Below are 27715 nucleotides of genomic sequence, written 5' to 3' on the forward strand. Positions count from 1 at the left end.
GAACAAAGTTGGGGAGATCTGAAGCAGGACAGTCCATCCAGGGAGCTGCAACTAGTTCAGTACTCCTGCAAGATAGTGTGTGTGTGTGTTTGTGTGCACACTATAGAAGGCAGGGTAAGGATGGTGATGATTAGAGAAGTTATAACAAGAAATTGTGTTGGAGATGTAAGCAAGGCTGAGCTCATGGAGGGCTTCGTGTGTCTTACTAAAAAAATAGAACTTTATTCTGTAGGTGATGGGGAGCCTTTGGGTTTCTGACCTCTTAATATTGCCCTATCTCTGTCACGGGCTTTCACCAATAGCCCAAGCACCCTTATACCGTCAAAGGCCTAGGATGATCTTTGAGAGTCCATAGTAATCAAAGCGAGATATGGACTATACATGTGTTTGTGTTGATGTTCCTTGAGGGAGTTAAGGTAGCTCAAGTTTAGGCTTTTGAGAAACTTGACACATTTCTTATTTCATAGGGCTAAGAGCAGGGGCAGGATGACAATCTGGCATAAGTTTGTTGCAGGTAGGATTTATTGTAGATACATGGGCTTTCCAAGATGCCATATTAATTGGTGCTTCTAGAGGAACTATGTTTTGATTCTATTCAAGAACTTGTTATAAGAACTTGTAGAGCTCTTTTGCTTTCTTTCTGTCTTCACTCTTTGATGAAATTTTACTAGTATTTTTGGCATTTACTTTAAGCTGTATATTGTATACACCATGTTCATGATTTTAAAAGGGGACTTAATTTGCTAATATTTCCATTTACAATTCAAGGTCTCTGGTATTACAATCTAGTCTTTGATTTGTATAGAAAAGCATAAAGAGTTCAGGCATCAAATATCCCTGAAATAACAGTTCCAATTAGTTCTTTGATGAACTTCAGAGCAAAGAATTAACTTGTTGTCCTTGAGAGGAGAGCATATTGATTCCAGTTTATGTTCTAAGTTTCTCTGGAGAGTTGGAAGAGGAAGGTGTCATGGTAATCCAGTTCCCTCAGTTAATCAAGCAAATTGTCAGCTTCTTGAAGGGCATAGGTGCAATAAAAATCTGGAGAAAAATCAGGCAGGTGAATTTTTGATGGTTTAGATTAAGAGCTGCCTGGAAATAGCTGCATTTTTCTTTTATTAAAACGATCCATTTTACTCATCCTACCTAAGCTCTTAAACACAGAAGGCACCTTGAGGTATTCTGTCCTTCAAGCTAGTAAACCCTGAACCTATGCCTGGCTGGTGAAATCTCATTGTACAAGGAGTCCTCTTTACTGAGTGTTCTGTTTATCTCCTGCTGCTTAGCACACTATCCCAAGTGTAGTGGCTTAAACTTCTGTTTTGATTTTGAGGGTCAGAAATTTAGATGTGGCACAGTGGGAAAGCACATCTCTGTTCCTAGGGTTTCGGGGTCTTAGCCAGGACCACTCAAATGGCTGGGACCTGGAACAGCTTGGGGCTGGTAGGATATCTTTCTCTTTATGTAGTCTCAGGGTTTCTCCATGTGGTCTCCTCATGTGGTCTCTAGCATGGTGGTCTTGATGTAGCAAGACTTCTTACACAGTGGCTCAGAATTCTGAGAGTGAGTATTACAAAACCCCATGGTGGAAGTTGCAAGGCCTTTTGTAACCTGGTCTTGGAAGTCAGGCAACATTACTCTGTCATAGTTGGTCTCTCAGAGCCAGTCTCTCTTCAGCGTGGGAGGCAACAACACAAAGATGTGAATACTGGGTGGTGTGGATCATTGGGTGAAGGGGTGGGGGGCATCTTGGAGAGCAGCTACCACACTGAGTCATTACCAAGGCTGGTAAGCCTCACTTCTTCAATTCACTGTAGTAACTCTTCTTAGAATGAAGATGAGCTAGATTTCTCCCAGGCATCCACTTTTGCCCACCCCACCCCCATCTCCTTCTCCCCCAATATTTTTTTTTAGGGCAGCTGGAGATACTTAAAATTTCTATCTGGTCATGACTCTTCATGTTTAAAAGCTTTTCCGTGGCTTGTTATTGCTCGTAGGATGAAGACCTTCATTTAGCAAATATTTATTGAGTGCTTACTCTGTCCCCAGCAAATATTCCAGGCCCCTGGGATACCACAGTGAATACAACTGACAGAAATTCCTGTCCTTATGGAGCCTGCATTCTGGTATGTGTGTGTGTGTGGAACAAAGTAAATAAGTACAAGTATTTGCTGTGATGTATTAGGGATAAATAAGAACCAGGTAAAAGATAGGGAAAGGATGGGTTGCAATTTTAAATAGGATAGTTAGGGAAAGCCTCACTGAGGGGACAGCATTTGAACAAAGACACAAAGTAGGTGAGGGTGTGAGCCATGTGGATATTTGAAGAGAGAGAATATGGGCAGAGGGAATAGCAAATGAAAAGGCCATGAGAGGGAAACATGTCTGCCCTTCAAGGAAAGATGGGATAGTGGGTCTGGGGCATACAGAATGAGAATGAGAGTAATGGGAGATAAGTCAGAGACTGAACAGAAAATCAGACCATGTAGGCCCTTATAGGCCATAGTATACACTTTGATATTCACTCTGAATGAGATAGGGAGCCTTTAAAACTCATGTTTTAAAAGGATCGCTCCTGGGGTCAAAGGGAGAAATAGGAAGACCGTTTCATGGCTATTGCAATAATCTAGGAGAGAGGTGGCTAGATGCTGGCTTGGGCCAGAATGGTATAGTAAAAATGATGAGAAGTGGTCCAGTAAAGATATATTTTGAAAATAGAATGAATAAGTTTTGCTGATAAATTCAGTGTAGGGTGGGTATGAAAGAAAGAGAGGAGTCAAAAGGGTAGAGTTGCCATTCATTGAGATGGAGGAATCTACAGGTAGGACAGATTTAGTAGAGTTTAGTTTGGGGATGTTAAAAAAAAAACTTTAACATGACCTTCAAAGCCATATTTACCTCACCATATCCTGAACCCCTGCCCCCATGCCTCCTACGCTCCATGCTTTCGTCTCATTTCCTTGAATGACCAGTTCCTCCTTCCCCTTAGGGGTCTTTACACTGCTTTTCCTTCTGTCAGGAATGCCCTCCCTGCTCCCGCTCAGCTAGTTAATCCCTAGTCCTTCAAGCTTTGCTCAACTATTACTTTTTCAGCGAGGCCTTCCCGATCCCTTTATCTAGGTTTACGTTCCTGTAACTCCCTGTGCATGTTGTTTAATGTCTGAAGGTTACCGCTGCAAGAATGTATGCTGTGTTGGGAGGCGGACCTTTCTTGGTCCCTCACTTCAGTATCCTCATTGCCTGCGTGGTGCCTGCAGCCTGTGGTGCTCAATAATTCTTTTAATCAAGTCCTATATTCATTCAAAGATTATAACATAATCAACCTATAATTCCTTTTTTTTTTTTTTTAAACAGACTGGCTCAAACTACTTCCTTAAGTGTAGAATCTTCAGGAGGATAGACATTGGGCTGATGGCTTTGGAAATCCTCTCAAATGCCCGAGGATACTTTTTTACTATTAGCAAGGCCATATTATATTCAGACTTGTGCAAGGACTTTCTCCATTTGAAAACCCACTAAAGCCTTCAGTGGCAGATCAGTAAGTAAAGGGAGGATGTCACTGGTATTTCCCACACTCTGGACCACCACTTTCTAAAGTCTTATATTTTTCCATATATGATAGCACTTATGTCATATTTCTGAAGAGCTTAGGCTCTTCCAATGAGAAGAGATGCTGATTCACAGTTAGTGAAATGTCATTTCAATTCTTTGCTACCCTTTGTGGAGAATATTTGTAGAAGTGACTTTTCAGCACAGAAGGTGAGAAGGGAAATGGAAGTATCTGAGAGATAGAAGGCAGTTTATTCCCAGCATATATTTAGTAGTTTACTTTCTAGCTGTACTGATGAAAGACACACACAGCAAATATGCAGAACCATAGGGGAAGAATAAAGGTATAATGAGGCAGATAGGACTAGGTGAGACATTGCATTTGGGTGAAACATATTTTTAGTTGCCTATAGTTTATATTTAATTATTATCAGTGGATAGTATTATGTTTATTAAATAGTATAGTGCAATTTTCTGGGACTAACAAGTGAAATATTTGGGGGTATGACATTTCTCCTGAAAACTTTTACAGAAATTTTCATGGGCATTTAAAATCAACACTGTGGCATTAGCCAGAAATAAATTCTCTTGCAGAGATAAGCTGCAGGCGGGGGTCCTCTTTGCCTGCTCCAGAGAGTTGGGTTGTGATGGCAGGGTTGTTCTCAGGAAAAACAAGACATGGATAGGGACTGTCACTTGTGTCTCCTCTGATGCCCAGGCATTTTGATGGTAATCCTTTTCTTAATATTTTTGTGATTCCCATCCTCCTCCCACTTGAGCTTGCCAGAGTTATTAACGTCTCATCTCCACTTCTGTAATGAAAGCCCCTGTCATTTGGAAAGGGACTTTGGAATGTCACGGATCATTAACACAGGATCTTTTTTCTATTGCATAATGGCTCCTCTTAGCACTCTAGAAATCCTATCATACAGGGAAGTTTCTGCATAAATTAAGTAGGTCCAGGGTACAGTTTTTCAGTTTTCACCTTTCTAATTTTCTACTGAGCCAGTCACTCAACTTCTAATTTCTCTATGCTCTAGCCTTTCTCGTCTGGTTAGAGTCAATGCTCGGAAAACTTGTGGACAAAGTGAAATTTGTACCCTTCGGATATATTTGCCAAAATTCTTCTGGTTGAAGGTGATTGAAACTACTAACTTAAACTAACTTAAAAAGGGTATTTTTGTTTCATTTCATCAGAAAGTCCAAAGGATGACGGCATCCAGAATTTCAAATAATCGAGTCAGGTTCCTGTTGTGCTGCATTCAGATTTGGGCTGCACAGCGCCATCCTCAAACAAGCTTCCAGTCTCAGAATGGGAGAGGCTCCCTCCCTCCCTCCCCAATATCTTTACACCAAAAGATCTTGCGATCCAGGGTGACAGAATATTTTGATTAACCAGCTTGGGTTATGTGCTAGTTCCTGTGGGAGGGGAGGTAAGATTCTGCTGACATTTCCACCCAAGTCACATGGGATGTGGCAGTTCCCCTGAGAAAGAAATTCAGAGCCAACCATGTAACGATGATTATGTCTCCATGCTGTTCTCCCCAAGGGCTGTGTAAGGTCCACCCTGCTGGGGAGGCATTTTTACACATCAGGCTATATTTCATCTCATCACTACACAGTAGTTCTTTTCCACGCAGAAGCTTAACTCTGCTGTTCCCAGGGGCAGAGCAAGGATAGATAGGTGGATGTTTCAGCTATGGATAGGGAAGTAAATTTCAGCTAAAAGTAGGGAAGAACTCTTAACAGTCCTTAAGAAGAGTCTAAAGATAAACTGTCTTGAAAACAGTGGCTTCCATGTCACTGGTTTTTAAACAAGGGCCTGCTGTCCACATGTAGGATGTTTTCAGAAACGATTTGCACAGTAGCTAGGAGTAGAGACAAATGGCTAGCACTTCTGACTCTGTAGACAGAAGTATTCTCTCTGACCATGCACATGGGTACAAATACAGGCAGGATTATAACATACTTACTGAACAGGTTTGAAGCTTGGGTTAGGGAAACATGTAGGTGCTGTCATGAGTTTTTCCTACTAAATTCTTAATTATTGCCTCTTAAAAGATTCTTAAGATGGCCTGTGTTCCCCCCAGTTTTATTGAGATATAATTGACATATGATATTTTAAAGATAGTCTTTCTCATAAAAATTTTTGCATACACATAAAAGACTAAATATTTTTTAGTTTTATACATATATTTAAAAGTTTTCCTTTGAAATAGATTTCTATTTATTTAGCCTTCATGTTTTCATTATGTTGACTCATTTCTTTAGTAAAATATAATACACAAATATCCAATCCATGCATTTTCTGATCTACTGTAATTTTTTTTGTGATTGCATTCTCATCTTAATGTGAATGTCATAAAAAGTTGTAAAGTTTTTTCCAAGTTATAGCCTCTAATTATTTTCCATGAGTTAAAACTGAAAATTTTGCTATATGGATTTTTGCATTATATATTTCATTATCAAATGAGATGATTTATGTTAATGGCTGTATTAAATGCATAGTATTTTTGTAATATTGAAACTATGTATTTTGAGAATTTGGAGTTTTATTTGGTAATGAGGGCAAAACAATGATTTTTTTTCCCTAAAAATAAAACCCTTGCATGATTTGAGTTGTATTGGTCTATAGAGATTTAGAGCCTGCAGACTGGATTCGGACACTTGGGTTCAAATCAAATGTTTGCCCTAGATGTGTGGCTTAGGAATGTTAACAACTATTTTATGTCTCAGTTTCCAGCTTTGTAAAATACTGACAGTACCTGGCCTTTAGGATGATGGTGAATTTCAAAAGAGGTAATGCAGGTAAAGTCCATGGCACAGCACCTAGCACACAGTAATAACTCTGCACACTCTTAGCTGTTATAATGTAATTATTTTCTACTCAGTGACTTCCATGGATGTGAACAAAGCTATGTGCCAGGGAAAAAGCTCTGCCAGTCGTCAACAAATCGCAGTTTTAGTTATTCATGGTCATTGCATTTTTTCGCCCTGATGACTTGCTTTGTTTGAACAATGTTTTGAGGTGAGTTCAAGCGTGAACTCCCTCCTGCCCAATAAGTGCAACCGTTGTTAGAGTGTGAAAAGCCCTGGTATTAAGGTTAGGATTATGACAGAAACTAAAGTAGAGATAATTTTTAAAATTGTGTGTGATAAGAAATGATGCATGTTGTGAGGCCTATGGGATGAATTCTTTAACCGTGAGAGCAATTCAGAAGGGCAAAGACTGATTCCAGCAACATGGAAAAAGAGCCATGTCCTTCAAAAAGAGACAAGGGCAAGTGATCTTGTAGCCCTAAAAATGTGTGTGTGGCTAGATTATAGAAAATGAAAATTGGAAGCTGGGATGAACCCTGAGGCAGTATGTAAAACACAAGTGGAGTCTGAGTGCACGTGAAGGGACTGCAGACTTCACGGTAGCTGCCTGGTCCTGACGGCACATGAGGTGCTGGCAGAGTTCCTCCTGACTGTCAGCTGAATGTCAGGGCTCTGAGACTGTCTGGGAACTGAAAACATAGCACAGGAAAGAGCTGCTGATGGAAAGCTGGTTTCTGTACAGAACAGGCTTGTTGGGTTAAAACCCCATTCTGTTCTGTACCACCTTAAACTAATGGGAGTTAATTAGTATACCCGTCAAAGGTTGTAAGGAGTTCTCTTCATACTGGCTTCAACAGATTTTCAGTGTAGATGAAACTGGTCAATTTGGGGGTGAAAAAGACAACAGATTATATATCACCAAGGAGGAGAAGGATATGACCGGCTTTAATATTCCAAAGGACTAGTTTGTGCTCTTACTTTCAGAAAATGCATCTGGGAACTGAACACTTAAAACTCCTAACTTGAAGATACAAATCTATAGATTTAATTAGACCAACATTTCAGAAGCTAACCTCTCTTGAAGAAGAGAAGCTTCTGTGTGATCTAAGCTATCTTATTTAGGCAGTATCCTTTGGAATTATTTCTATATAATGGCAAATGACATAGGAAATATAATTTTTGAAATATAACTTGAAACTCCATAGAAGTCGAACTTTCTTGCTTGGTCAGAGGATGTGAAAAGAAAAACGTCATGCTAGAATTAATTTCCATGGCCCTTTGCCACAAAATAATAATTCTAATACAACATATCTTGTACTGTTTCATTTTGCTTTTTCCAGTCATTAAAATTGATTTTTTTGTGTTATGAAATAAATGAAACAGTTTTTTTTAAAGGTCCTAGAATTTCCTTGACAAGTCTCTTATGTGTCAAGTGTATTACCAATTAACATCTTTTCTTTGTTTTAAATGGTTCATAGTTTTTTCAGGAGTAGAGTAAGGTGTTGAAGCATATGGAGCACGCTCAGTGAATAATTCAACATGATGGGGAACGGAAAATGGGTCATGGTCAAACATCTCAATGTCCTTTTTACTTTTTAGGAAGTGTAACAAAATATTTCAGAATAGAGATAATTTTATAACACAGATATAAAATCAGATCAAGTAGACAAGTTTAAGGATAATGTTATACTTTACAGGTTATAACAAAAATTCAACAACCACTAATCTGAAAGTTAAAGGTCACAATTATTTTGAGATCACTATTGAATGATTAAAAACCAAATTCTTCCAAAAAGGGTGTGACATGACTTAGAGAAGCAATGTAATAGTTCAATATAAACATATAACTTGAAATTTCCTGAGTCATAGCTTTTCTTGCTAGTGCAGGTCTTTTTGAACCTGTTAAGTACCCCCTTCCCCTCATCACTTTTTTTCCTAGGAGTTGCCAGGGTGGGTCCGTTTTCCTCAGGAACTGATGTAGTCAGCCAGCTCAGAATGGTAACCGCCTTTTCTTCCTTTGGCACTCTCTTCGACGCCTGCCGCTCAGATGTCTGCCGTTGATTGCGCTGCCAGAATGAGCCCCAGAGGACCCACTTGCCCTGGGGATCACTGTCTCCTACAGGGCGTGGTTGCATCTACCAGGCAACCTGTTCCCTCTGCTCAGGGCTGTGGTACCCTGTCGGGTCTCCACTGTTGTGTTCCTTGGGCCCTACGCTTAATTCCATGCAGAAATGAGGGGCAGCTTTCCCTTGGTACCGGTGTCATCAGAGTTTGCTTCCAATGTCATACAGAGTTTTAACTGAGATAGCACTGTCAGCTTTGTGCCCAGACAGCTTCTCCCTGACCACCCACCTCCAAGAGGACCCGGATACCAGTTCACCGGAAGTGGGGTCTTCAGGTGGTTTCTCCTGATCTCTTCCTTATAGATAGTCACTTCTAATATTACTTCTTTTGACTGAGAGTGTTCGATGTAGGGTGAATAGCAGACATTTCAAGGTTTATTTTGTCTTTTAGGACCAAAGACACGAAGAAGGGAACGTCCATCTTTTGGGTCCTTGGTTTGCAAAATGTGATTGAATTTAAATCAGGTGTTCTTATCTGTGAGCAGAAGTCTGAAAATTCATAAGGAAAAATATTACTTTACATTCATTACCTTTCAGAGATAATATAACCAAATTATTATTAATTACAAATCAACAAAGTTCAGATTAGTGTTAATGAGATTTCTCTTATTTTTATTCATTTCAGAAATTGGGCCATTAATACCTACCTCACATTTTTGTCTCAAGGGTTCAATTTTTCTGTGTGAAAGTTCCTTACTGTTCTAGTGCCCTGTGCCCTTTATGGGAATCTTTGATGTAACTCTGAGATGTATGGGCGGTCAGAGGCTGCTCAGCAAAGTAGATGAGAGCCCAGTCTTCAGAGAAGATACCGGTGCTTGAATTCTGTCCCTCTATTTAGTGTCTGTGGTTCCTCGGACAACGGAACATCTTTGCTTCAGTTTTCAAAGTGTAAATGGGAGTAATTGTAACAGTACCTATCTCACCAGGTTCTTGTGAGGACTAAATGAGTTTAAAACTTATAAAGAGCTTAGAGCAGTACCTGGCTTAGAGCAATCTCTCAATAAGTGTTAGCTACTATTGCTAGTATATACTAGCCTATTTATTATATTTAACAGAGGGACTATCCCATTTGATAGCAAAACTCTGGGAAATATCAAAATGATTTACACCAGTGGTTTTCAAATTTGGGGACTACATCAGAATCACCTGGAAGGCTTGTTCTAACCTCACCTTCAGAGTTTCTGATTCAGTAGGTCTGGGGTGGTGTTGAGGGGGTGTAGTGAGAATTTGCATTTCTAGCAAGTTCCTGGCTAATACTGATGTTGCTGGTCAAGACCATGCTTGCAAGCTTCTCAGGCAGCAGCTGAGATCACACAAGAGAGGAGGAAGGCAAGGTTGTCAGTGGGCCTTAGTCAACTGTGCTGGAATTCAGAACTGGCTTCTATGTCACACGGAGAAACTGTGGGGGCACATTTAGAGAGAACAGTGCAAGAACTTGGAGGAAGGAATCACACAGCCCCCTGGGCACCTCAGACTTTGAGGTAAGGATGTGAGATTCTAAGAGCTACCAAACGCAGCAAGCAGCTGAGTGAGCACGTTGGATGCATCAGTGCCTGAAACTGACCACAGCCAGGGAAGACAAAGTCTGACAAGTAACATATTTCTTCTTAGTTATGTTTTTTCCTCGCATATTTCCTCTGAAAACAGAATGCATCTTACAATTAAAAGTACCGATTTCTACCTTCTCAAAAATTGTTACTGTATTGATAATGGCTTCTTAAAATTGTTCTTATCTTAGACTCAAAGAAATAATAAAGAAAAATTCTGGGGACAAATTTAATACTTTAGATTTTTTTTTTTTAATTATTATTTATTTATTTATTCATTCTTGGCTGTGTTGGGTCTTCGTTTCTGTGCGAGGGCTTTCTCTAGTTGTGGCAAGTGGGGGCCACTCTTCATCGCGGTGCGCGGGCCTCTCACTGTCGTGCCCTCTCTTGTTGCGGAGCACAGGCTCCAGACGCGCAGGCTCAGTAGCTGTGGCTCACGGGCCCAGTTGCTCCGTGGCATGTGGGATCCTCCCAGAGCAGGGCTCGAACCCGCATCCCCTGCATCGGCAGGCAGGTTCTCAACCACTGCGCCACCAGGGAAGCCCAATACTTTAGATTTGATTTCATTAAAAAAGCCTCTTCTTGAATCCTTTTTGTTTTCTTCCCTCTCTTTAATTTGATAACCATTCATTTTTGCCTTAGAGAATGGCACTACTTTTCTTAACAGTGGATTTTCTATAGTTTGGGGCAGGCACATCTCTCTAAAAGCTACAAGGTTGAATTGACCTTGGCATTCCTTACCTGATGCCATTTAAAGTCACAAAAGTAACAAGATAAGGAAAGTTTGTACAACTCTAGAACAATTTCTTAGGACTGAAGCATGAAGCAGAAATATCATCATGTCTTTTCATGTCAATATTAATGTTGCAAGGTTGAAAAGAATAAAGATTTGTTGGGATTTCTGAATTGAATAAATATGGGAGGCAGAGAGGAAATATTTTTAGGCCACTCCAAGTGTCATTTATAAAAATGATCTCATATACATGAGAAATACTTTTAGACCAAGGATAGCATATTTACATAGGTATCTTTCTAAACCTACTGGCAATATATTTGATAAATATCTTTTAATATTAAGGAGCTTCAGATATCTGCTGTGGGTGGCACAAGGTCCCTCTGCTCATTTTTCCTTCTTACTTTTAATATCAGATCCCTCTAAAGTAACAGAACCACAAGCATTAATACACCAAGGAATATGACAACCTATGACTTGGAGTCATTTATTGAATTTGATGACGCTAATGCTGCAAAAAGATTACTTGAGCAAGTGTTAGTGAATCGTAGCATTGGGGGGGGGGCATTAATGATATACCGTAGAACAAACATTCTTTATCTATCTATCTGAACTTGTGCCAAACTTTGTCTTATTGCAACTCTCCTTTTGTGTGATGGTGGTAGTAATAAGATGCTACTCTTACTTCCTTTTCCTCCCATGCATTAGAAACCAATGAACTATATTTATACTTTTCAGACCAATTAGTAAAAACAATATTGCTTTCTTTTATGTTGGGGGATTTCTTTTCAGTGTAATTAGGGATTTTAGAACTTGGTAAGAAAGTTTTTTCAGTGATGTTGAAATGACATTTGTGTTGTTGGCATTATCAAACAATGCAGAGGCCACCAAACGCTGTCCCTAGTGCCTTATTAACACTCTTGGAAATGACTTTAAAAACACAAAAGTTTCTATAAGTAAATGTGAAATGGCAATATAAAGTCAGCATGGAAGTTTCTTATAATTAACATTTGGAAGGCTTTGCTGATGTTTCTGCAATGTGTCCTGAGATTTCTTGCTAGGTTTGCTGCTGTTTCTAAACTATGTCCTGAGATTTCACGGTGGTATTTCTCTGGTTGCAGGGCAAGTTGGGATGACTCTGTTCTTGCTGTGTCAGAGCAATAGGCAAACAATCAAGATACAAGTTTTTTTTCTAGATATGTCATCACTTTATCAGTTACTAACTGTGCTCAGCTGGTATTAGAGGCCTACCTTCTGTAGCTTGAAAGGTTTTTAAAATTTTTAATGTAATTATAGGTCTGAAGTAGGTAGTTACTAGTGTTGGATTAGTCGCTCAAGAATTTCCTGGCCAAAGCCTCAGCAGTTCTTTTGGTCTTTCCCTCATGGTCCCAAGATGACTGCTGGAGCTTCAGCTATCATGTCTGCTTTCCAATTAAGCAGGAAGAAGGAAGGGCAGAAGGATGGAAAGGGATTTCTCAGAAGCTCCACTAAAAACTTTTGCTTTTATTTCATAGGCCATTCCTATCTTCAAAGGAGATAGGGAAATGGAATTTTTCATCTAGACATATAACCCAGTGTTCTGCTACCAAGGAAAAGTTGGCAGACACTCTCTGACACATTCACTGACTCCCAAAGTGGTCTCCAGGTCCTTAGGAGAGCATGCAAGATTCTCTGTATTCTGTCCCAATCTCTTCCCAGCACACTATGCCTAGTCCCATCCCATCAGACTTCTCTGCCTTTGTTCACATTATCCACTGTTTCAGTTTAGCAGCTCCGGAAGCAGACCCTAAGACAAGATTTTCAGTGCAAGTGGTTTATTTGGGAGGCATAGTAGGAAGCAGGGAAGTGAAATGGAAGAGAAAGCAGTTAATAAAGTGCTACCACTATGGGCAACTGGAGCTTGATTGCACAGGGAACACATCCTTGAATTATCAAAGGTAAAGGGATGGGGCTTCCCTGCTGGCGCAGTGGTTAAGAATCCGCCTGCCAATGCAGGAGACACAGATTCAAGCCCTGGTCTGGGAAGATCCCACATGCTGCAGAGCAGCTAGGCCTGTGCTCCACAGCTACTGAGCCTGCGCTCTAGAGCCCGCGAGCCACAACTACTGAGCCCATGTGCCACAACTTCTGAGGCCCGTGTGCCTAGAGCCCGTGCTCCACAACAAGAGAAGCCACCGCAGTGAGAAGCCTGTGCACCGCAATGAAGCGTAGCCCTCGCTCACCGCAACTAAAAAGAAAGCCTGCACACAGCAACGAAGACCCAATGCAGCCAAAAATTAATTAATTAAAAAAAAAAAAAAGATAAAGGAGCTCCCACATTTATATACAACTATTGTTAGCCATTGGTTGAGGGCTATTGCCTGGCTGTGTTAATCTCTTAGCCCTTTGGATCTGCCATGACCAGGCAGAGCAACCTTCCCCAACTCCTGAGAAAGCCTTCAAGAAAAAAGACTCGAATTCTGGCAGTGGGAAGTCATCCAGTTGTAAGGCCCAAGAGGTGTGGGTGGGCACCTACAGCGTCTGCTCCACCCACTCTACTTGTGAACATCCTTTCCTTATTTCTGTTGGTCTGAGGAACACTTACTGACTTTCATAACCCTATGAGGAGTTACATCCTTGATAGGTTAGCTTTCTACCACTGCATGACAAATTACTATGAACTTAATGGCTTAAAACTATACTCATTTATTAGCTCACAGTTCTGTAGTTTTGTAGAAGCCTAGGTGGGCTCGGCAATGACATGTTGTATCCTTCTCTAGCTTAAAATATCTCTGACTTCCTCTTCTGCAACCAGCTGGAGAAAGCTCTCTGCATTTAAGAACTCATATTGTTACCTAACGCCAAGTTTGTGTGCCCAACGCACAGTGAGGCCAAACGCTACCAGAATGTTGGGGTTTGGAGCAGAGAAACGTTTATGGTGGGGCCAAGCAAGGAGACGGGTGGCTCATGATCAGAAAACCCTGAACTCCCTGAAGGGTTTCAGCAAAGCATTTTTAAAGGCCAGGTGAGGGAGGGGCGTCACAGAGTATCTGATGAGCTCTTGCACAGTTCTCTCATTGGTTGATGGTAAGGCAACAGGGCAGTGTCACAAGGGTTAACATTATCAATCCTTAGGCTCCAGGAGGCCTGAGGGCTGTCACCAAGTAGTTAACATCTTCCATTTGATGGGGGGTTTTCACATCCGCAAAACAACTCAGGGAATGTGCATCACGTACTGTTATCTCAGTACTTCAGAGAGGAGCTATAGCAGAGAATGTGGGGCAAGGGTGTGCCCCGGGAAGGCCCTGTAGGGTCCTGCTGGGTTATAATATGATTCGTTCTGGTCCATTCGGATAATCTCCCCATCTCATGATCAACTGTACCACATGACATAACCTAATCATGGGAGCCATATCTCATTATATTTACAGGTTCTAGGGATTAAGGCATAGAATTTTGGATGGGAGTCATTTTCAGAATTCTGCCTACCACGTGGATAAAAGCTCTTTCCTATAAAACCTCCTTTTCCACCTTCCTCTGTTCCCTTTGCCCCTACACCCCAAGTTCCCATTGTACTCTGTTCTTTTATCAGAACCTATAAAGCTCATTACTGCACTAATTACTGTGGAAGACAAATTTCAGAATCATGCAGTGAAGGTTCAAATATGATTTCGCACTGTAAGATTTAGAGCAAAGTGCTAACCTCTCTAAATTTTAATTTTTCTTAAACTGTAAATTTCTTTGCTGGGTTGTTTTAAAATTTAAAGGAGATATTATATTTAAGCTACCTAACACAGCATTTGACACTTCATATAGAGGCCCTCCCTAAAGGGTGGTTTTTCTTTTTCTATGTTTATCTGTTTACTCTCTTCACCATAAGCCTACAGACAGTGTGGATTATGTTTTATGCATATTTGTATTTCTAGAGCTTTAGCATAGTCCTGTGTTCCTTCATGGATTTCAATATTTGTTGAAGGAATGAATACATTATCTTCTTGTCTATTTCCTTATAGAACAGATGAGAATATAAGTATATTTCTTCTACTTTCAGAGTTGGTTGTTAAGATCATATAGGGCAGTTGATATGAACGTATTGATACTTGGCTAAATATAAAAGAATGCGCCAATGGCATGGGATGGTGTTAATGTACTCAATTGTTAAAAAGGCAGAGTTGTGAGTAGGCAACTTTGGTTTGTTACTGATTCTTATGCAGCCATTAGTTTTAACTACATGTCCAGTTGTGGGAATTGGTTCTAAGCCACTGACTTGCTATAACTGATTTTGCCAATAAGGGTACATTTTTTGCAGGCAAGGATTATGAATATCAAACCACACAATACATAAATTCATGTGTTTTCAACTGATCAAAAATTCCTGAGAGTATAAAATGCAACAGAAAACACAACAAAGAGGATGGGGCTTACACAATGAAGAAATAAAGGTATTTTTTCAAAAACAGTGAAGGATTCAAATCAAAATAAGTTAGGAGATACAGAAGATTTTAAATGGGAATTTGACCTAGAGTAACTTATTGACACATTAGAGAAACTTTTGTTCGAGAGAGTTTTAATCAAAGATGGTAGTTGGTGGAAGTGGTTACTGCATAAATGGGTATCCATAAGCCTAACCGGTTCAATGGTTTTGACAATACTGTTGGATTAATTTGGTCAAACAGCCTGTCAGTTAGATTCAAGTTAATGATTTACTCCCACCATTAAAATAATTCTCTATTAATTGGTTTTATTATCAATAGTAGAAGATCATTAAATCAACTCTTCAATTAAGACTAAATTGTGGAAAGTTTTGTGCACTAATTTAGCCCAGGATTTTATTGTTGAAAAGCATCATCATTAGATCATTCTCTGTCAAAATACTTTTCCAGTTGTCAGTGGATGGGTTTCACAGTCCATCTGGAAAATTCAGGCACAATTTCTGCTTCTCCTGGGCAGCAGCACAGACACATACTCACCAAGGTGCTTCAGTGATTCGTGAGATTATTTCTAAACAGAATTCTGGAAGTCAGCATGATGCGCTTGTCAGATTTTAATGCTGTCTTGAGTTTATTTCTCTCATGAGGGGTTTAGATATTCACATTGTAGGGTATTGGAGGGACATGCAATAGATTCTGTTCTGCAAAGCATAACATTTTAAGTACCATAATCTTGAAAGATATTTTGGAATGAAAAGCACTCAGCTATTACTGTTATTTTTCACATCTTTTATTGGAGTATAATTGCTTTACAATGGTGTGTTAGTTTCTGCTGTATAACAAAGTGAATCAGCTATACAAATACATATATCCCCATATCTCTTCCCTCTTGTGTCTCCCTCCCACCCTCCCTATCCCACCCCTCCAGGTGGACACAAAGCACCCAGCTGATCTCCCTGTGCTATGTGGCTGCTTCCCACTAGCTATCTATTTTACATTTGGTAGTGTATATATGTCCATGACACTCTCTCACTTCGTCCCAGCTTACCCTTCCCCCTCCCCGTGTCCTCAAGTCCATTCTCTACGTCTGCATCTTTATTCCTGTCCTGCCCCTAGGTTCTTCAGAACTTTTTTTTTTTTAAGTTTCCGTATATAGTGAAGTAAGTCAGAAGGAATACTGTTTTTAAAAAATTTTTTTTTAGTGAACAAGTACTTTTTGAAACGTACAGGATGAATATAAACTTTTCTAGAGGGAAGCTTGTGGAGAGTAACTATGGCTAGTTCCCTCGCATATACAGAGCAAGAAAAGAGCTTTTAAAAAAGTGACAGATAATACCTTTCATGAAGACAATTTTCCCATTTTTGTTCCTTTGAAACTTCAGATTTTCAGTTCTAATTGGAATTTCCAGCCATTTGGAGTTAATGTCTTAAATCCTTATTGAGTGATGTGTCCCCATTCACTAAAAGTGATGTGAAAGTAACTCATCCCACACATTGAAGAAAACTATTTTTTCCTTCATTGTATTTTGTGTTCAGTAGTTGAATCAGAATTTTTTTTCAAGGTAAAGTGTTAACAAAAGTGTGTGTTTAATTTATTCTCAGTTAAAATTTTACAGAAGGGGAGAGAATTTGTAATGGTAAAGTATGATCGACTAATTTATATTCTCTCTTTTTTTTTAAAGTGCCTCAGGTAGGTGAGACCAGCTGATGATTGTATTTCTTAGGTCATGGTACACCATTATCATCCATCCAAGTAACCTTGTCTTTAGTTTTGTTGTTGTTGTTGTTTTTTAAATGATTGATTTAATTCTTGCTCTATCCTCAAATGCATTCATCCTTTCCCCCAAGCCTCTAGCATATTGTATTGTTTGTGTGTGCTTTTGAAAATTTAGTGTTGGTTTTTGTGCACGTGTTTTAATGTGCACAATTATATATTGTCTACAATTATATTGCTATATAAAGTTTCATTATGCTTCACTCAACATTAATATTGAACTCCATCCATGTTGCCTTATGTTACTTCTGAAACTGCATACTTGTGCATCGCGCACATATATTGTATTTTACTTTTTTATTCCAAATTAATGGACTTTCTTTCAATGCTTTCCTACTGCAAATAACACTGCAATAAATGTTCTTATATGTGGACCTGTGTATATATTCCACAGAATAACCAAAATATAAACCTCTCCATTCCTTAGTGTAGTATTAAGTTCAGATTGCTCCATTTTTTCATTGTAATTTTTCTCAAAGTGAATTCATTTTTCCAATTATGGATTTATTTGACTGTCTTTTTTTTTAGGAAGAGAAAAGACAGATTTTTATTCATGTACATACACAAGAGGTTACAGAAAAACATGACTCAAGGTGTCTTTATAATTTGGGACCTACAGATTATCTTAATAGGGGAAGTGGAGGGGAAGAAAGCACACTTATGGAAAAACAAATGCCTTTTAGGAAAGATAAATGGGCCCTGAGGAGAACAGATGACAGGTATAGTTTTGTGACCATGTCTGTTTAGATGTGGTTCCAGTTTCTCATATCTGTGATAAGAGTCAATCTTCCCTGGTTGAACATTCCTGGGGAATTTCATCACAATTGAGTTCTTCTGGGAGGCTCTGCTCTTAGGCATATAAAAGATTTCAGAAAAAAAAAGCGCCTATTCTCAAATTACTTCAGTTCAAAATAATTTTTATGCCTCAATGGCATATGCTGGACCCCTTTACTGTGTTCCAATAAAACTTTACTTGTAAAACAGACTTTAGGCCATAATTTGCTACCTTTATTTTATTTTATTTTTTATTAATTTTTATTGTTATGTGGTTGCTTTACAATGTTGTGTTAGCCTCCACTGCACAACAAAATGAATCAGCCATAAAACATACAGATATCCCCTCCCTTTTGGACTTCCTTCCCGTTTAGGTCACCACAGTGCATTAGGTAGAGTTCCCTGTGCTATACAGTATGTTCCCATCAGTTGTCTATTTTATACATAGTATCAATAGTGTATATGTGTCAATCCCAGTCTCCCAATTCCTCCCTCCCCACCCCTTTCCCCCTTGGTATCCATATATTTGTTCTCTACATCTATGTCTCTATTTCTGCTTTGCAAATAAGATCATCTATACCATTTTTCTAGGTTCCACATATATGTGTTATTATACGATATTTGCTTTTCTCTTTCTGACTTACTTCACTCTGTATGACACTCTCTAAGTACACCCATGTCTCTACAAATGACCCAATTTCGTTCCCTTTTATGGCTGAGTAATAGTCCATTGTGTATATGTACCACATCTTCTTTATTCATTCCTCTGTTGATGGATATTTAGGTTGCTTCCATGTCCCGGCTATTGTAAATAGTGCTGCTATGAACATTGGGGTGCATGTGTTTTTCTGAATTATGGTTTTCTCTGGGTATATGCCCAGTAGTGGGATTGTTTGGTCATATGGTAGTTCTAGTTTTAGTTTTTTAAGGAACCTCCATACTGTTTTTCACAGTGGCTATATCAATTTACCTTCCCAGCAACAGTGTATGAGGGTTCTCTTTTCTCCACACCCTCTCCAGCATTTATTGTTTGTAGATTTTTTGATGATGGCCCTTCTGACCAGTGTGAGGTGACACCTCGTTGTAGTTTTGATTTGCATTTCTCTAATAATTAGTGTTGTTGAGCATCTTTGCATGTGTTTGTTGGCCATCTGTATGTCTTCTTTGGAGAAATGTCTATTTAGGTCTTCTGCCCATTTTTGGATTGGGATGTTTGTTTTTTTGATATTGAGCTGTATGAGCTGCTTGTATATTTTGGAGATTAATCCTTTGTCAGTTGCTTCTTTTGCAAATATTTTCTCCCATTCTGAGTGTTGTCTTTTCATCTTGTTTATGGTTTCCTTTACTGTGCAAAAGCTTTTAAGTTTCATTAGGTCCCATTTGTTTCTTTTTGTTTTTATTTCCCTTTCTCTAGGAGGTGGGTCAAAAAAGATGTTGCTGTAATTTATGTCAAAGAGTGTTCGGCCTAAGTGTTTTCCTCTAAGAATTTTATAGTGTCTGGTCTTACATTTAGGTCTTTAATCCATTTTGAGTTTATTTTTGTGTATGGTGTTAGGGAGTGTTCTATTTTCATTCTTTTACATGTAGCTGTCCAGTTTTCCCAGCACCACTTATTGAAGAGGCTGTCTATTCTCCATTGTATATTCTTGCCTCCTTTGTCATAGATTAGTTGACCACAGGTGTGTGGGTTTATCTCTGTGCTTTCTATCCTGTTCCACTGATCTATATTTCTGTTTTTGTGCCAGTACCATACTGTCTTGATTTCTGTAGCTTTGTAGTCTAGTCTGAAGTCAGGGAGCCTGATTCCTCCAGCTCCATTTTTCTTTCTCAGGATTGCTTTGGCTATTCGGGGTCTTTTGTGTTTCTATACAAATTTTAAAATTTTTTGTTCTAGTTCTGTCAAAAATGCCATTGGTAATTTGATAGGGATTGCATTGAATCTGTAGGTAGCTTTCGGTAATATAGTCATTTTCACAATGTTGATTCTTCCAATCCAAGAACATGGTATATCTCTCCATCTGTTTATGTCATCTTTGATTTCTTTCATCAGTGTTTTATAGTTTTCTGAGTACAGGTCTTATGCCTCCTTAGATAGGTTTGTTCCTAGGTATTTTATTCTTTTTGTTGCAGTGGTAAATGGGACTGTTTCCTTAATTTCTCTTTCTGCCCTTTTGTTGTTCGTGTATAGGAATACAAGAGATTACTGTGCATTAATTTTGTATCCTGCCACTTTACCAAATTCATTGATTAGCTCTAGTGCTTTTCTGGTGGCATCTTTAGGATTTTCTATGTATAGTATCATGTCATCTGCAAACAGTGACAGTTTTACTTCTTCTTTTCCGATTTGGATTCCTTTTATTTCTTTTTCTTCTCTGATTGTCATGGCTAGGACTTCCAAAAGTATGTTTAATAATGGTGGTGAGAGTGGACACCCTTGTCTTGTTCCTGATCTTAGAGGAAATGCTTTCAGTTTTTCACCACTGAGAATAATGTTTGCTGTGGGTTTGTCATATATGGCCTTTATTATGTTAAGGTAGGTTCCTTCTGTGCCCACTTTCTGGAGAGTTTTTATCATAAATGGGTGTTGAATTTCATCGAAAGTTTTTTCTGCATCTATTGAGATGATCGTGTGGTTTTTATTCTTTAATTTATTAATATGGTGTATCACATTGTTTGATTTGCATATATTGAAGAATCCTTGCATCCCTGGGATAAATGCCACTTGATCATGGTGTATGATCCTTTTAATGTGTTGTTGGATTCTGTTTGCTAGTATTTTGTTGAGGAGTTTTGCATCTGTGTTCATCACTGATACTGGCCTGTAATTTTCGTTTTTTGTGATATCTTTGTTTTTGGTATCAGGATGATGGTGGCCTCGTAGAATGAGTTTGGGAGTGTTCCATCCTCTGCAGTTTTTTGGACCAGTTTGAGAAGGATGGGTGTTAGCTCTTCTCTAAATGTTTGATAGAATTCACCTGTGAAGCCATTTGGTCCTGGACTTTTGTTTGTTGGAAGATTTTTAATCACAGTTTCAATTTCATTACTTGTGATTGGTCTGTTCATATTTTCTATTTCTTCTTGGTTCATTCTTGGAAGGTTGTAGTTTTCTAAGAATTTGTCCATTTCATCCAGGTTGTCCATTTTATTGGCACATAGTTGCTTGTAGTACTCCCTTATGATCCTTTGTATTTCTATGGTGTCAGTTGTAACTTCTCCTTTTTCATTTCTAATTTTACTGATTTGAGTCCTGTCCCTTTTTTTCTTGATTAGTCTGGCTAAAAGTTTATCAATTTTTTTTATCTTCTGAAAGAACCAGCTTTTAGTTTTATTGATCTTTGCTATTGTTTTCTTTGTTTCTATTTCATTTGTTTCTGCTTTGATCTTTATGATTTCTTTCCTTCTACTAACTTTGGGTTTTGTTCTTCTTTCTCTGGTTGCTTTAGGTGTAAGGTTGGGTTGTTTATTTGAGATGTTTCTTTTTTCTTGAGGTAGGATTGTATTGCTATAATCTTCCCACTTAGAACTGCTTTTGTTGCATCCCATAGGTTATGTGTCATTGTTGGAATTTTAGTTTGCAGCCTCAAGTTGAGTTGTACTGTTTCCTCTTTCTCTGCACTCATACTTTCCTACCTAGCAATTTTTCAGGTAGCTCCAGGTGTATATTGAGCTTTCTTCATACTCTGATAATCAGTATCACTGAGCTGTGGACATAAGCCTAAGTTCCTTGTTGGAAAGCTGATTTTGCTTCCTTGTGTCTCTTGAGTGTGCAGGCATCTTCAGGCAGCAGTCTTAGTTTATATTATCTCACCTTCCTTTCAGAGGAAGGACAGATCCACTCCAGTTCTAGTAGCAAGCAATCAGCCTGGCCTAGATTCTTTTCTTATCTTAGGTACTTTGGCTCCCCATTATTTAATCATACTGGTTCTTGCCAGCTGCATATCATCCTTGTTACACAGCATCTCTATCCAAAGTGCACAGGTATGAATTTTTCAACCTTTTCTTTTATCTAACTCATTTTTACTTGAGTACTTGACATGGCATTAAAAATATATACATATTGCTGGTCCTTGAAGTTCTGGTTCTTTCTTCAAGTTTTTTTTTTTTTTTTCTTTTACAAGTTGAAGTTTTTCTTTTTAGATACCCTTAGTTCAAATGACGTGGAGTTTAGAACTGGGTTGAAAGGTCTGAAAATATGTCTAATTCATATTCTTTGCTACTGCAAAAACACAATCTTTGTTCTTTGCACAAGTCTTCAGAGAATAATAAGCCATCTATAAGGCAGATATCAGATCTGTTCACTGCTTTAGCCTGACAAGATGTAGCTTGAATTTCTAATTAAATGACTTTTTGAATTCGAGACATGGAAATGTACATGTGTCTCTTTAGTTTTAAATCAAGTAGTCAAGTATACTTCTCTTAGTAATGTTATTCACCACAGTATTTTGAATATGACTACTGTAATCATACTGTAGTTCCCTGATCAGCAGCCGCCCACAGGACACCCCTCTCTGATTCTTCCATAGGTGAGCAGGTTCCTCCTCTAGTAAAGAGAAGCCAGCATACTGGAGGCAGTTTTCACATCTTTCCAGGGAGAACTTCCTTTAGTTGATTACAAATATCTACCATTTTTTCATCTTTCTCAGAGGACTTAAAATGTCGTTATCTCAATCTTTGGAAGCATTTTTGAAGGGAGTGGAGTGGTTTCCAACAATGAGATTTGAAAATAGTTCTTTAGATCTAGACATCTTTGACTGCTTTTAGAAAATTTAACAGTTCAAAGTTGATATTCAGTCCAGCAACTTTTAGGGTATTTTTTAAAAAGCCTCCTGATGATAACTTTCAATTTTAATTTTAAAATTTGATGAGTTTTGGCAAATGTTTAGAATCATGTAACCACCACCACAATCATAATATAGAGTATTTCCATTATCCCAAAATGTTCTCTTGTGGTCTTTTGTATTCAATAACCTACTCCAACCCTTTGGTCTCTGGCCACCTGATCTGCTTTCTATCAGTACAGTTTTGCCTTTTCTAGAATTTAATATAAGTGGAATTTTAAAGGAATAGTCTTTTGCTAATGAATTGTCCCCTTTATCATTATGTAATATCCTTCTTTATCCATGGAAACATTTTCTGACATCCACTTTGTCTGATACTAGCATAGCCACTCCAGCTTTTCTTTTTATTACCTTAAATATTAGCTTTTAAATTTAAGCCTATCTGTCTTTTTATTTAAAATGTGTTTCTTGTAGACAGCATATTGCTGGATTTTGCTTTTTTATCCAATCTTACAATCTCTGCCTTTTTTGGAGTTTAATATCTTTGCTGTCGCACATGGTATTTACTACAGGTGGCTGGTTGAGCACTTGAAATGCATCTAGTCCAAATTTAGATGTGGTGTAAGTGTAAAGTATACACTTTCTTCATTTCACTTTTTTGACTGTGACTACTAGAAAATGTAAAATCATAGCTATGGCTCATATTTTTTTTCTAGAGAACAGCTCTGGTTTAGACCATTTATTATTTAATGTGATTATTGGTGTAGTTGGGTTTGCCCTACCAAACTTTTCTTTTTTTTACTCTCATTTTTAAGGTTAACTGAGTATTGCTTTAGAATTAAATTTTATTTATTTATTTTTTGGCTTATTAGCTTTCTCTCTTTCCCTTTTCCTCATGGTTGTTCTGAGGTAACAATAAATATCTTTAACTTGTTAGATTCTACAATCAGTAATGTTATAACAATTCACATATATTGTAGGAACCCCAAGCAGTACAGTTTCATTCCCCCACCACCTTTTGTGCTATTGTTGTCATACATTTCACTTCTGTATTCAAAATGTTAGTGTTTTTCTTTAATCAATCATCTTTTAAAGAAATTAAGTGAGGAAAAAATTTATATTTATCCATATGTTTACCATTTATGGTATCCTTCATCCCTTTGTGTATATGGAAATTTCTATCTTGTCTCATTTTCTTCTGGAGAATTTCATTTAACATTTCTTCTACCATAGTTCTGCTGGAAATCAACATCCAGCTTTTGTTTCTTGTCAAAAATCTCTATCTTCCCCTTGATTAATAAAAGATATTTTTGCTGGGCACAGAGTTAGGTTTACAGGTTTTTCTTCTGTACATTAAATATGTCTCTCCATTGTCTTCTATCTTGAATATTCCCTGATGAGAAGTCTGCTGTTATATTTGTTTCTCAGTATATAATGTGTCATTTTTTACTCTGGCTGCTCTTAAGATTTTCTTTTTATTAATCTGATCATGATGTACCTTCATGTAGTTTTCTTTATGTTTCTTGTGCTCAAAGTTCATTGAGAATCTTGGATCTGTGAGTTTATAGTTTTTATCAAATTTGGAAAAAAATTTGGCCATTATTTTTCAAGTTCCTTTTTACTATAATTGTGTGTGTCAGGTTGGTTGATTTGTTACACAGGTCACTTATAATATGTTACTTTTTAAGGCTTTTTATTTCTTTCTTTGTGCTTTATTTTGGAAGGCATCTTTTTTCTCCAGTCCATTAAAAAAAATAATTCATCTCATTGCTGTCGGAAGGAAGCTTCATATATAGACAGATGAATTATTAACCAGATGATTTATGTTATAAATGGGAAATAACTATTTGCTGAAAATTGGAAATAATAAGGCTAGGAAAACTGTAACGTAGGTATTTCATTTTTACCCCCTTACACCTCACCACCTATGTATTGTAGCCTCATCCAGAGTAACATACTTCAGGAGTAAGCTGGACATTTATACTGTGACTGCTGTGAGTACTCTAATTTGTGACAGTTTATTAATTAGAGAATGGAGGAAGTAGTGAGCTGAGACTATGCAAAATACCTTTTTTGGCATTAAGGAAAATTTCCCGGTCTGCTTTGGAGAGCTGTTGGAAACTTGCCATTTGCACATTGTAGGTAAATTATGATAAAAAGAAATACTTTCAACTGACTTTAAAGGAAGATAACATCTTTATTTTGGTCTTAATATATCAGTGCTCCTTCATTCCTTTTAGCTCTTAATGCTGTAGCCACTCGATAAGGAATCTAACCATACACATCGACTCCAGAGGCAGCATCTGGTATCTAATTTCATTGATTCTTCATATGTGGAACTTTAAGATGATAAAATACAGACACATCCAAATGATGAAAAAGGCATATACAAACAGGCAAGGAAACCCCTAGTATGTGTGGCAAATTCAGAAGTTTGATAAGTGATGTGATTTCATGTAAATTCACTTTGGAGTAAGGGAGGCTGTTGTAATATCACAGGCCTAAGGGGATAAAAGGAAGACTACAGTTCTTGTAAATGTGAAAAATGAGAAAATAAAGTATTTTGAACACAATGTGAAAGTGTACAAAATAAATTTAGATTATTATAAAAATATGTTTAAAAATTTCCTCCTTAATTCTCTTTTGTCATTTATAATGGACCTATGATCTTATTTACGTACCAAATAATCTGGTTCTTAAATTTCAGCATTGAGAGAGCAGCATCTAGTTAACAACCTTAAGTCTGGCTCTGTTCTCTGTGCAGAGGGCTACTATATCAACATGAACAAATCCGTCAGTTTTAGAAAAATGAGCATTCTGCCTTATTCCCTATATACCTCTCAGGAATCAAAAGCAAAAATGAGTCCAAGGTTCAATAAAGTAAAAACTACTGGAGAGGTGAGAGAGAGAGAGACAGACAGACAGAGAGACAAGAGACAGAGAGACAGAGACAAAGAGACACACAGAGAGACAGGGACAGAGAGATACACAGAGAGACAGAGAGACAGAGAAAAGGATATACTGGATCAGCAGCATCAGCTTTACAAACAGAAGCAGTTTTTTTTTTTTTTTTTTTTTTAAAGGAGGAGGGGAAGCTTTTTTTTTTTTTTTTAATTAATTAATTAATTAATTTATGGCTGTGTTGGGTCTTCATTTCTGTGCGAGGGCTTTCTCTAGTTGTGGCAGGCGGGGGCCACTCTTCATCGCGGTGCGCAGGCCTCTCACTATCGCGGCCTCTCTTGTTGTGGAGCACAGGCTCCAGACACGCAGGCTCAGTAGTTGTGGCTCACGGGCCCAGTTGCTCTGCGGCATGTGGGATCTTCCCAGACCAGGGCTCGAACCCGTGTCCCCTGCATTGGCAGGCAGATTCTCAACCACTGCGCCACCAGGGAAGCCCCAGAAGCAGTTTTTGATGTCACTTTTTTTTTTTTTAAAGGTCAAAGTGCTATGGCGGGGGGTGGGGGAAGGAAATTTTTTAAAAAAATTAATTAATTAATTTATTTTTGGTTGTGTTGGGTCTTTATTTCTGTGCGAGGGCTTTCTCTGGTTGCGGCAAGCAGGGGCCACTCTTCATCGCGGTGCGTGGGCCTCTCACTGTCGCGGCCTCTCTTGTTGCGGAGCACAGGCTCCAGACGTGCAGGCTCAGTAGTTGTGGCTCACGGGTCCAGTTGCTCTGCAGCATGTGGGATCTTCCCAGACCAGGGCTTGAACCCATGTCCCCTGCATTGGCAGGCAGATTCTCAACCACTGCACCACCAGGGAAGCCCTGATGTCACTTTTAAGAAAAAAATTCTAATTTCAAAGTTTCCAAGTTTTACCTTCTGAAGACAGAGGCATAGTTAATGAGTCCCACATAAAGGTTGGAAACATAGGAGAATATGCCTTGGAAGTAATTTTTTCAACTTTGAAATTGGGCAAATAAGGCAAGAGATGCAACTCCAAGGCAGTCAGCTGCTCAGTGGCATATTGTATTTTCTTTGCAGTTTCTTCAAATTCTTTAGCTTATTGTTGGTTTTCTTTGTGGGTCATCATCTGTCTCCTAGACTTCCAGATCCTTGAAGCAGAAGAAACACTAGCCAAGTTGAGCTCATTCTCAGTGAGACAATGAATGAAGCCATTCTTGACTGTCCATCCTGGGGTGTAGGCACAGAACTCCACCAAGGGCAGTCATGAATATCAAGATATAGCGATACTTGAAATAGAGCTGCCAGGCCAGAGGCAAGGATGGACATTCATTTGGGTAATTTCTTTTTTTTTTTATATCTTCAAGTTCACTAATCTTTTATTCTGCTGTGTCTAATATGCAGGTAATTTCATCTGGGTTGTCACTTCTGATATTCTATATTTCACCTCTAGAAGTTGACTTGCAGTCTTTTCATATCTTCAATTTTTTTTCTTCTCCTTATGCTCTTAGTTCCTCCTCACTTCTTAAACATGTAAAGTATAAATATAATACCTGTTTATATATTATTTATAGATATATGTTCTTAAACATATGGAGTATAGATATGATATCTGTCTTTGCTAATTCTATCATTGTCATTTCTGGGTCTGTTTCTATTGATTGATTTTTCTCTTGGTTATGAGTCATATTTTCCTGATATTTTTGCATGCTAGGTAAATTGTGAATTTTACATTGTTAGATTTTTTTTTTTATTCCTTTAAATACTGTTGGGCTTTGTTCTGGGACACAGTTAAAATACTTGAAATTAGTTTGATCCTTCCAAAGCTTCTTTTTAAGCTGAGTTATGCTGAGTCAGATCAGCCCTTAACCAAAGGCTACTTTGGCCCTACTACTAAAGTACTGTCCTTTGGAGGATTCTACCCTTGGGTATTAGGAGGTATTTCAACTCTGGCTGGTAGGAATACAAACCTTACTCCTATGTAAGCTCTGGAGATTTTTTTGCCTACTTCTTCCTGGTAGTTTTTGTCCAAGGCCATTGGTACTTTTTTTTTTTATTTAAGCTACGAGAGGATCAGTACTCAGCCAAAGACTTCAGGGAAACTTCTGCAGACTTCTGCAGATGTCTCTCTATGCAGTTTCTTCCATTCTTTTATTTTGTCTCACAAATTCTGGTCATCTTGGCCTCTTTATATCATATTCTTGTCTCCTCAACTCAGGGAGTTTGCTGGGCTCTGTTTGGATTTCCCTTCTCTGTGCTGTAGCCTGGATATTCTCTCTAGGTGGTAAACTGTTGCATTTGTAAT

General features: G+C 38.4%; 1 protein-coding gene across 3 annotated transcripts in view; it reads left to right on the top strand.

Annotated features, from left to right (window-relative positions):
• IPO11 (importin 11) overlaps nucleotides 1–27715 on the top strand; it is a 487981-nt gene that overhangs the window by 442198 nt on the left and 18068 nt on the right. The window contains exon 32 of one of the 3 annotated variants that reach the window (XM_059916452.1): nucleotides 2050–2097. The exons of the other annotated variants lie outside the window; for them this stretch is intronic. The gene's annotated coding sequence lies outside the window, so the exon portion shown is untranslated. Of the gene's footprint in view, nucleotides 1–2049; nucleotides 2098–27715 lie in introns of those variants that run through there. 3 annotated transcript variants of the gene reach the window in all.

Source organism: Balaenoptera ricei, chromosome 3, assembly GCF_028023285.1.
Source record: "Balaenoptera ricei isolate mBalRic1 chromosome 3, mBalRic1.hap2, whole genome shotgun sequence".
In the NCBI taxonomy this organism is placed as follows: Eukaryota; Metazoa; Chordata; class Mammalia; order Artiodactyla; family Balaenopteridae; genus Balaenoptera; species Balaenoptera ricei.